The sequence below is a fragment of the Hipposideros armiger genome, unplaced genomic scaffold, assembly GCF_001890085.2.
Source record: "Hipposideros armiger isolate ML-2016 unplaced genomic scaffold, ASM189008v1 scaffold_17, whole genome shotgun sequence".
Classification (NCBI taxonomy): Eukaryota; Metazoa; Chordata; class Mammalia; order Chiroptera; family Hipposideridae; genus Hipposideros; species Hipposideros armiger.
Window position 1 is genome coordinate 6,818,097 of NW_017731367.1, and position 10,381 is coordinate 6,828,477.

General features: G+C 59.6%; 1 long non-coding RNA gene across 1 annotated transcript; it reads left to right on the top strand.

The window, feature by feature from the left end:
* Window positions 1-3,261: 3,261 nt before the first annotated feature.
* On the top strand, window positions 3,262-6,747 carry LOC109374705 (uncharacterized). Its single transcript, XR_002122442.1, has 3 exons — window positions 3,262-4,327; window positions 4,693-4,916; window positions 5,192-6,747. It is a non-coding gene; the product is annotated as an uncharacterized LOC109374705 (long non-coding RNA).
* The last annotated feature ends 3,634 nt before the right edge of the window (window positions 6,748-10,381 follow it).

The following is a 10,381-nucleotide window of genomic DNA, read 5'->3' on the forward strand; positions in this document are numbered from 1 at the left end:
GTCCGTTACCCAAACACATTTGGGGACACCGCCATCCCTCACTGCTGTCACAAGCCATGAGACTAAGTGACATTCAGGATAACCATGCAGCTTCCCAGTGAAGGAAGTACTGGGGGTACCCCAATGTTACAGTGAGCCCCCCACAGCTGAAATCATCCTTGGTGCTCTCGGCTGCCTGGCTTACCCAGTGAGAATCGTTCTATTTAAATAATTATTTGGTGATTCAAGACCTCAGAGAACGCTGCCAACAGCAAGCCAGTCTTGCTTCTGTAAACTGATGCCGGATCTGGGCTTAAAAGCACCCCAGCTCTTCCCCTGGAAGTCACTTTTCCGAATAAATCTCTCATTTCTGCTTGTTTCCCCATCATTTCTCATCTCTTCACACACTTACAAGCGGGAAAAGGTCAGGTCTTGTATCTCGGGGCCACCTGCCCCATGTGGGCTGCAGACCTGTGTCCACAGCCCAGACTGCAGCCCAGGACATGCACGTCACGACGTACACAACGACCTGAGACCACCCAGCCAGACCTGTGGGCTAAGCCTCACCTGCAGAGGCTGGCAGTATTTGCTCACACCTGGCCCGAGACAAGCGATCCTGTGTGGACACACGGCTGGGCCCACAGTCGGCCTGGCAGTCAAGCCAGCACCGCACTGCCCATGCTCCAGTTCACGGCCTTCAGGCCACAGAAATCATCAGTCGAAGAAGACGCTCTTCACTGAAAAGCCATAGGACACATGAGGCCGGACGCCTGGGGCAGGGTCCCGAGCCCCCCAGGTGTGTGCCCGGCTGACAGCAGGACTGAGGCCCTCGGGCACGGCCCCGCTGCAGCGCCTGCCTGGGTTTGTGTGGTGACGCATGAGAGCGAGGGGAGTGGTTAAGACAAAGGCAACCTCCCCACACCCAGATACTCCAGAGGATGGCCAGGTGACCCCAGCCCGTTTCCCACCAGCCCCATGCCTGGCAGTGACCATTCAGTGAGAGAACATTCTGGAAGGGCTTCTGAAACGCGTGGGGATGTTCCGAGCCTGGCATGACAGAACAGGGGTCACAGGCCAGGGAGCAGCCCTGTCTGTCACCCCAAGTTCATCCAGTGACCCTTTCAGGCCTCTGCTGCTTTGCTTTCTTTTAGCCACAGGTGCCCAGAAGGGTCTGCAAACATGACACAAAGGAGCAGAAGGGCCCTGGGCGCATAGCTGGGGTCCTAGAGTTGGCTCTGTGCCCCAGGGCTGTCCTCGAGCGGGCGGGCGGGGCAGGTGACTGCATTAAGGACCCTCAGAAAAACATGGGCTGTTTTTAGACACACGAGGTTATATTTAGAAACAAAGCACCACAGAGCCGGAGGCCAAGCCACGCCAGCCGCCTCCCAGTGATGACCAGGGGCCACTGTGGGGACGGGCGGGAGGGGCCTGCAGGTCAGAAGGCCGCGTCCTCTACACCATTTCAGCAGCTCCCACTGTCACCTGGAAAAGCCGGAGCTCACAGCCCCTCACCACTCACCAATTCTGAACAGGTGTTCTAAACAGTCAAAGTGCAGCTCCTGCCGGGGAGAATAGTCTGGAAGGCCTACCTACTCGGATCATGTTATGGCAGCCACGCCTGGCCTGCCAGACACCGTGGGGGAGTGAGGGGTGTCAAGTTCTCTCCCAGAGCAGGATGCCCGGACGCCCGGATGCCCACGTGCTTTACGTTGCTTCCCGGGGCCACTGGTTTAGGAATCGTCACTCATTTCTACAGCATCACACTGTCACCATCAGGATTTCTGCCCTCACTTCTGATGTCCACACGTACACTGAACACACGGGCCCAGCGATGGCCAGCGAAGGCCCCTCGTCCACCAGAGGCGAAAGCCCACACAACCATGAGCCGGGAAGACCCGAAGACAGCCGTGCCCTGTGTCCCTGCCTGGGCTGGACTCCGGCAGCAGCCCCCAACTGGAAGGTGACCGTGGGCAGTCTCACCCTCTCTGGCCTCCGTTTCCTCATCTGGAAAATGGAGGTCATAACAGCACCTACCTGTACAGGTGTGTTTTAAGCATTACGTGAGAAACCATGAATGCACACAGCATGGGGCCAAGACCCGGAAAACACCCCGTGAGTGCTGTCATTTTACAGGCGAGAACGGAGAGTCAGAGGGGGTCAGCACTCAGGGCCAGAAGGAGTCACAGGTCCCGCTCCACTTCACGAGGCTGGTTCCCGGGGACACGGGTGACAGTATAACCTGTGCGTATTTAGCACAGGTCTGCCTGATAGAACTGAACAGCCTCATGAGGCTGCAAAGCAGCCCAGGAGGGAGAAATCACAGCCTAGATTCCGATGTTTCTATTTCCAGGGGGTCGTCTTCACGAAGAACGGAACCTGCAGATGCTTCTGGAAGCTCAGCTACCAAAGGAAAGTAACAATAACGGAGGTGTTGGTGGTGTTTTGACAGGGGTGAAATACGTGACCACCATCCCCAGCCAGCTGTGGCTTCCAGCAAGGAAGGTGCTATGTTTCTGATCTAGGTGAGGTCCGTTTTCTATTTCAGAAGGGCAAAGAGCCGTGTTCCGGCACACCCAGGCCCAGCGTGGTACGGGGCCTCCGGGGGTCCCGGGAGAGACGAAACACCATCCTGCCGCTGCGCACAGCAGCTGGGCCCCAGACAAGAGCTGCCGAGTCCCCACGCCCTCCGGGAGCCGCTGTCTGCAGGCAGCCATCTCCCCTCCATGTCTGTGCATGTGGCAGGAGGTCCGCCCCTGCCAGGACACCACCCCTCGGCGCCCAAATGCGGGTCCCCTTCGCTCTTAACCCCAAAGCCTTTAAGCGCATGGAGGCTGTGAAGCCTGCACGGAGCCACTGTTTGCCCTCAGCTGATTTAATCGCCGTTAAGCGGATGCCAGGTAGCAAGGCACCAGGTCCCTCAGATGGACACTCGGCAGCCACATAACAGAGCAGGGAAACTGTGAAAGTGTTCGTCCCCGAGTCTGGACTTCACCTTCAGCCTCGGCTTTGGTGCAGCTCCCAGGAGCCCCTCCAACGCCGGGCCCTGGGAGCACTGAGCCTGTGACAGCGGGGCAGACGCAAGGCACGCCCCCCCGGCGCCCCCCAGGGCCGAGCTCCAGCACCCGCATCGACATCTGGTTTCCATTTCAGCCCATGTTGTCACGTCACATAACAAGCAGATAACGGGATCGCCAGACTCGCTCAGGACGCCCAGCGAAGGCCCAGGAACGCTGCTGTTTACACCAGCCCAGGAATGCTCGCCACGCCAGATTCAGGGCGGAAGCCGCACCAACGCCCCAAGCCCACTACAGCACCCAGAGCCGATGCCCTGGGCAAGAAGGCCACACCGCCTGCTCAGCGGCTTTGATCTACCAGGTCACACTCCTCCCTTCCTCGCGTGCCACCCGGAGATGTCAGCAAGGGCAGGGAGCTGGTGGCCTGCAGCTGACCTCCCGCATCTGAAAGAGGCCTCAGCCTCCAAGACGTGCAGGAAAGCGGCCACACGCTGGGCTGCAGAGGGAGCGAGTGGCAGGCCAGGAAGCCCTGCCAGCACGGACGGGGCGAGGAGGGGCAAGGCCAGCATGGCACCTTAAGGGGGCACCCCAGGCGAGTGTCCTGGGAGCTCTGGAGCCTCCTCTGGGGCAGGTGCCCCCCTTCCCTGCGACTTACTGGGGAGGCCGGGGGCACTGCTGCTAGGAGCACACGCTGACCGCACACACAGACCCGGACGCTGCAATGGCCATGGGGAGTGACCAGCTCCCTCATGCTCGTGCTCCTGAAGCTGCCCTCTGGCTGCCGACTGTATCCCCACCCACGAGGGCGCCAGGACCCTGGGGTTTCTGCAGAGTCTCCTGGAATGGCCATCAGCCTGGTCAGGAAGACTCCGGCCCCACGGTGGAGGTGCCCAGCAGACAGCCTGCCCCCTATGGGGCCTCGTGAGGGCAGACACCAACGGAACCACTAACCACAGGCAGTCTCACCCACGAGGGGGCCGGGGCAATGACGTGGCCACGGGGCGAACCGTTCTGCCCGAGGGGAAGTAGGAATTTAGAGCATTTCTTACTAATCCACAGAAGCGGCAGGGCCAACGTGATTGAAGGCCAGTGGACCTGGTGTCTGGTCTGTCCCAGGTGCGTGGCCGTTTCCTGTCCCCCCACCAGGCCTGGTCTGGGGCCTCCAGGACAATAGGCTCTCTCAAACTCAGGACTTTAGATTTCGCTGCCTTCACTGCATCGTGTCCCATGGATGATTGCTGGGGAAGAGCTATTTCAGGTGCGACTTGAACGGGGATGGGCAGCCAAGGCCCCAGACACAGAGCAAGGACCTGGACCCTGACGCCACGGAGCAGGTGAGGAAACGTGCCTGAGTACGGGGTTCCGAGGGCAGAACGGCTGGCAGGACCCCTCTGGGGTGATGGCCACACGTCGGCTAACTGCTGAGGGGCTGCTGGAAAAGGTCCCAGACATTATTATTTTCCCAGTCTGGGTTCCTTCTGTGGCCAGCTGTGCTTCCTTTTCTTACTGTGTTAATCTGGTTATAACGGGGGCTGAGGGAACAGCCCGGAAGAGCACTGTGACCCAGCGGCGGCCAGGCCAGGGCCAGTGCACGCGAAGCCGGGACCCCTGAAGAACAGCTTGCTCTAGACACACACGCGATGAGATGCCTCAGCCCGCCCCTGGGCCTGACACCTGAGTCACTGCTGCCCCACTGCAGGTCGGCCACGGCAACTGGACACAGGAAAACACACCTGCGTTTAACCTGCCTGTACCAGCATGCCTTTCACCGCTCAGTGGATGCCACAGCTGTCTGGACGGCTGGTCTTTTCAGCTGCCTGGGACTTCACGCCACACTACGCACACGTCACCGGTGGGACAGCCTATGCGGGTCCTGCTGAGGGAGCTTTCTGTCTGGGGCAGTCGGACAGAAAGAGGAAGCAAGTAAGTAAACAGACCTTCTGCCCTCACAAGCTCTGCAGGCCTGCAGGACATGGGGGCGCCTGTCTGAGCATTGGGGTCAACCTCAAACTGGGCCTGGACAAGTGGGATGGGCTGGATCCGGCCCCCGATGCGGCTAACAGGCAGCCCCGGCAGCCCGCCCAGCTCCCCTTCTCTCCCGAAGCGGCCCTCCCCGCTGGCCCGGGCGCCCCAGGTCCAGTCCACGTTAGTGGGCGGGGCCACAGGCGCACCCTTCCTTCCATCCCCGCCCACTCCAGCGTTAGCTCTGCCATCTGAATTCAGTAGAAGCCCGAGCTCCAGCTGGACAAGGACGAATGCCACAGCTGCACCTGCGCAAGCAACACGGAGGGCTGCCTGGAAAGCCCCTGGCAGCTCCCGGAAACCGGAGAGCCCCACGCCTCCTCGGAAGCCCCAGGGACAGGCGTCACCAAACACCCCAGGCTGTGGCCGCGTCTGCCTGCCCATCCGGCCCCCTCTCCCTAGGCACGGAGGCTTGAGTGCAGCAACTCCTGAGCCTACATGTCCCCAGGTCCCCAGGTCGGCCACCACAGTCGCAAGGGCTCTTCCCCGGCTCGAGCCTGCAAGAGGCCCAAGGAAGCACCGGGGGACCGCTCTACGGGCGGGCGCCGGGCACTGCCCCGGGCATCCCTCCTGAGACCAGGCTTTCTTTCCTCAGGGAAGGGGACATGGGGGGAGAGGGGCTATGTCTCCTGTAAACACAGAGAGAGAAGAAACCGATGCCTGCAACAGCCCCTCCAGTGCCCAGGGCTCGTCTGAGGGCACCGGACAAGACGCGCTGCCTGTGCCGGTGGGCCAGGCCCCCGAGGACAGCGTGCCCTGGCCCTGCTGGTACCTGACCTGCAGCGTGGTGCCCTGCCGCTGCCTCTCACCAGGAAGCCGAGCCTGACCAGGGCCACAGACAGGCCTCGGGGCCCAGGGTGAAGGTGGCAGCCACCGGTGTTGACCACCGCGTGCGCTCAGGTAGCCCCCGAGACAGAACGCACCCCTATCAGGTCACATCGCAAACCTCCCACACTCTGTGCCACAAATGCTGACGCTGTTGACCTATGTTTACAAAACCACCCAGGCCTGGCATGAACTGGCTGGCTCATACTTTTTCCCAGGCCAAGCGTGTTAGTCCATTTTACAAAGAAAAGAGTCTCACAGAGTGGGCAGCCACTCGGCAGCCTGGTGCCCAGAGCTTGGCAGCACCTGGCCCGTCCCAAGATCCCGCACTCCCGGCAGCCTTCATGGCCTGCGAGTCAAGATGACCACCGAGGCGGCGCACACCTGTGTTGTGCCGGGTCACAGTGCAGGCACTCGCCGTGCAGCACAGCTCCAGACAGCCAGTGTGGACCACGGTGGCGGACAGCATGTCACAGGCCACGCCAGCGTCCACTGCCTCCATCTGCAGACACACAACACCCCGCTTTTCCCCCTGAGCACCGCGAAATGAAAAGGCCTGAGTGTTGCCAGCAAGCTGAAAATGACAGATTCAAAATAAAGTGACACTGAGCACCGAGGACTTTGTAGGACTAGAAGCCTCTGTAATCACTTCATGGGCAAGGTGCAGAAAGGGACAAGGCAGAAAAGTCACACGCGGGGGCTGCTTCTCACAGAACAACAGGTTTCTGTTTTAAACCAATGTTTAAAAAGCATATTTTAGCTGCATTTTTACTTCCCATGCTGAGACTTTCTAACAGCCCCATAGATGAGGTCAAGGCAGTGTCTCCCCAGCGTGACACAGCAGGGGACTCGGGCCAGGGCCAGCCTTGTCCCATCATGCCCCAGTAGTTCTGGGCCTCCCACGAGAATAAAGGGCTCAGAAAGTATTAGAAGTCCCCCAGAGCCACGGTCCCATGGTTCCCTCAAGGGCTAAAGTAACGTGAGGGGGACGAGCAACAGAGAAGACTGTTCAATAAAAGTCTTAATCAAAAATCTGGTCACGAAATTCACAAACAGGTATTCTCAGCTTAGATGTGAGGGGTCTCGGCACCATCGAAAGGCACCCAGGCGCCAATGTGTCATCCCCGCTGGCCTAGTGCACGGCCCCTCGAGTGAGGGCCAAGCGGGGACACCGTCCCGGTCACAGGTTGCACAGTGGACCCGCCCGCGAGCCCCGCTGCAGAGTGGGGGGCACTGGGAGACGCTCACCAGAGCTCCAGCAACGGCTCTCTAAGTGGCCTTGGAGCCACTGCCACCTCCTCTGCCCTGGGCTCCAAGTCCATGAGGGGCCCACAAGAAGGACTGTCACACGGCTAGGAGGCCCCGCCATCCGTCCCCCAAAGAGGCAATCACGCGGCCCACCTTGCCGCCGCACACACCCCCTTTGTGGAACGCAGCCCTGCACGTACGGCTCCACCGGTGGTCGCCACGGGGCCAGAACAACACAGACACATGCACACACATGCACACACACAGGCCTTCACGTTGGGCCCTTTCTTCCTCATTATCAGAAGGAAGGACAAAGCGACACAGTAAAATCCAGGAGTAAAAACGTCTCCTCTTGTCCTCCACTCTAAGCAAACCCTCGACTCGTTTCCAGGGTTGTGGAGAGAAACGAGCCTCCGGGCTGCCCTAGAGGAAAGCCACAGGGTCCCTCTGTGTGTCCGGCTAAACAGAAACCTTCACCTTGGCCTTCTGTGACGGCAGCAGACAGCAGGTGGGACAAGGACCGTGGCGCTTGGAGGCTCTCACACTCAGCTCCACCTGCAGCACTGGCACCAGAAACGCGGTGCCACTGCTCTGCCCCGCCCGCGTGGACAGGCCCGCAGACGTGTAGGCGGGGCCTCGTCCAAGGGCGGGGCTGACACGAGCAGGTGACTTGGGCACACCAGGCCCCTTCGGGGCTTCTTCACCCACAGACTAAAGTTCTATTTCCTCCCAGTTCTCAGCTGTGAGGACAGACGCACGGATGGCCAGTGAGCGCTCCAGGGTCTCCTGTGCCCCTTGCACGGGCGGGGTATCCTGGGAAGGTGTTTCTGGGGGGCTCACTCGGCACACAGGGGTACTCGAGGGCTGGAGGCTGAAGGGGGGGGCTCAAGGTAAGAGGTCCTTTTGCTCATGAGACCATGAAGAGGGGGTGGTCGGAAGCTCTGTCCCCTTATCTCACACACACACACACACACACACACACACACACGTGACGAGCCGCAGAGGCTTCAGCTTGAATTCGTTTCACATTTTTGAATACACTCTTAATGGAAAGCAACAAAAGTACTTGACGAAGGAGCTGATGTTACCATCCTCGCGGCAGGCGGTGACTCGCGTCAGCAGGGTAAGAGTAAGGGACGTGGAGCAGAGCCCGAGAGGCCACCCACCAGGGCGTCCCGGGCAGTGCGTGACGGTCACACTGGGAGTGGTCACCCCCACCTCCCGGAAGCTAGAAGATCAGGGCCGGACCGAACAGAGCTGCGTGGCTCGGCACGGTTCGTGCTTCACACCAAGTGTGGCCGTTTAAACAAGCATTTGACGTAAAGGTTTGGGCTCTGCGGGCTATCGCGACACCGACAGATGTGGCCCGTAGCTTCCACGTCCCTCAGCAGATACGGCAGCACAGGCCAACATCCCTGAGCTCCCACACCTTCTAGGCTCCCGTCTGAAACTATGTAAAGAGTTTGTTTCTTGTGAAAACACGTGCCTTCAAAAGAAAGCCAGCGTACAGTGTTGGTGACCACGAGCAGTGAGAGAAGCCTCGGTGAGGGCAACGTGGCGGGCGAGTTCTGAAAACCATCTCCAGGAGAGCTGAGCTGGGAGGCAGGAGGCCCCTCAGAAGGCAGGACCTCGCGGGCGGGGAGGGCAGGCCTGTTCTGCTGCTGTCCCGAGGCCGCCTGCCTCTGCCACAGCACTCTGGGTCACTGCTAAAGGGCCCCGGGGCGGGGGACAGACTGGGACTGTGGCTCCCTGAGGAGGGGCGGCTGGGGAGCACCCTGGGGAAGGACGCAAGTCAGGAAAGCGGACTCCCTGGGAATCCACAACTAGAGGTCGCCTAAGGTGGTCTGGGGACAATCCAGGCGACCCCGCAACCTGAGCAACACCGAGGCGAACGCATCCTGCTGCACGTCCCGGGCAGAGACACCCAGGCACTGCTGCCCGGCACCCGACAGAAACACACACACACACTCCCTGCACGAGCACACAGCCAACCCCGAAGGACGTCCCTCAGACGTTCCCAGGGCTCAAATCACAACCAAAATCACAAAGCAGGAAACACCGGGTGGGGGGAGGTCAGGCCGGGAGGGAGATTCAGTTACAGGAAAATCCGATTTGAGCACAAGACACAGCTCCACAGCAGGCTTCAAGCAACAGACAGGGTAACCTAAGGGTCACACCGGAGCAAGCGACCACCCGGGACCGTCCCTCAGTAGCTGCACAACCCGGGTCACTTTACCTCCCTGTGCCTTAGCTTCTCATCTGCCGGAGAGTGGGGGCAACAGCCAGAACCTTCCCCAGAGGAACACGGAACGAGGAGATGAGGTTATGTTAGCTCTCATTGCCAACATCAAAAGTGGTCGGGCACACTGGAAAATGATCCAAATAGAACTTGTAAAAATGAAATCTGTAGTAATTAAAATTTAAAACCAAATGAATGAGCTAAATAATCAATTAGATAGAGCTGAAGAGAGGCTCGGTGAACAGTGAAACAGCACCAAGGAAATAGCCCAGAATGCAACACAGAAAGACAGGAGATGAGATGTGAGCGGCTGGGAGGTTGAGGACGGGGGGAAGTGTGCTAACGGGGATCTGTCTGAGTTCCAGGAGGGACAGACACACGAGACAGACGCGTGAGGGCTGCAGAGGCATGCAGAGGAAAGCGGTGGGCCCGGCCGGACGCTGCCACATCCTAGGAGGCCCTGTGCTTGGGAGCGTGAGGGGCTGGCTCACAGCCGGGCAGACAGAATGGGGCGCCCAGACGCAGGCGCAATGCAGCTCCAGTACATGACAATCACAGGGACCGGGGGCTGTTCTGTCGGTAGTGACGGCACAGCTGGTTTGGCACTTGGGAAGAGATAGTTAGATCCAAAACTAACACACACAAGAATGAACTCCGCGTGCATCAGAACCTAACTGCAAGGCAGGGGGCCACACAAGCCCCAGCAGCAGACAAAGCCTGGGAACAAGGACACTTTCTCCCTGTGACTTAAGACCCAGGTGCAGTTACAAAAGAGAGAAATTGATACGTTTGAACCATGGCAAGGTGGGCATTAACATGGCAAAAGGAGTCAACTCAGGGGGTCGAGGGTGGGGCTGGAGTGGACACGGTGGATGGACAGAGGCACGACAGGGGTGGGGGACATGCCACCACTCTGAGCCTGTAAAGAATTCAAAAAAACAACTGATAAAAACTGGGAGAAAGGGCCGGCCGAGTGGTGTGTTGGTTAAGAGCTGGCTTGGGATGCCAGAGGGCCCCGGTTCGGATCCCACATATGAGGGCCAGTGACACTGCC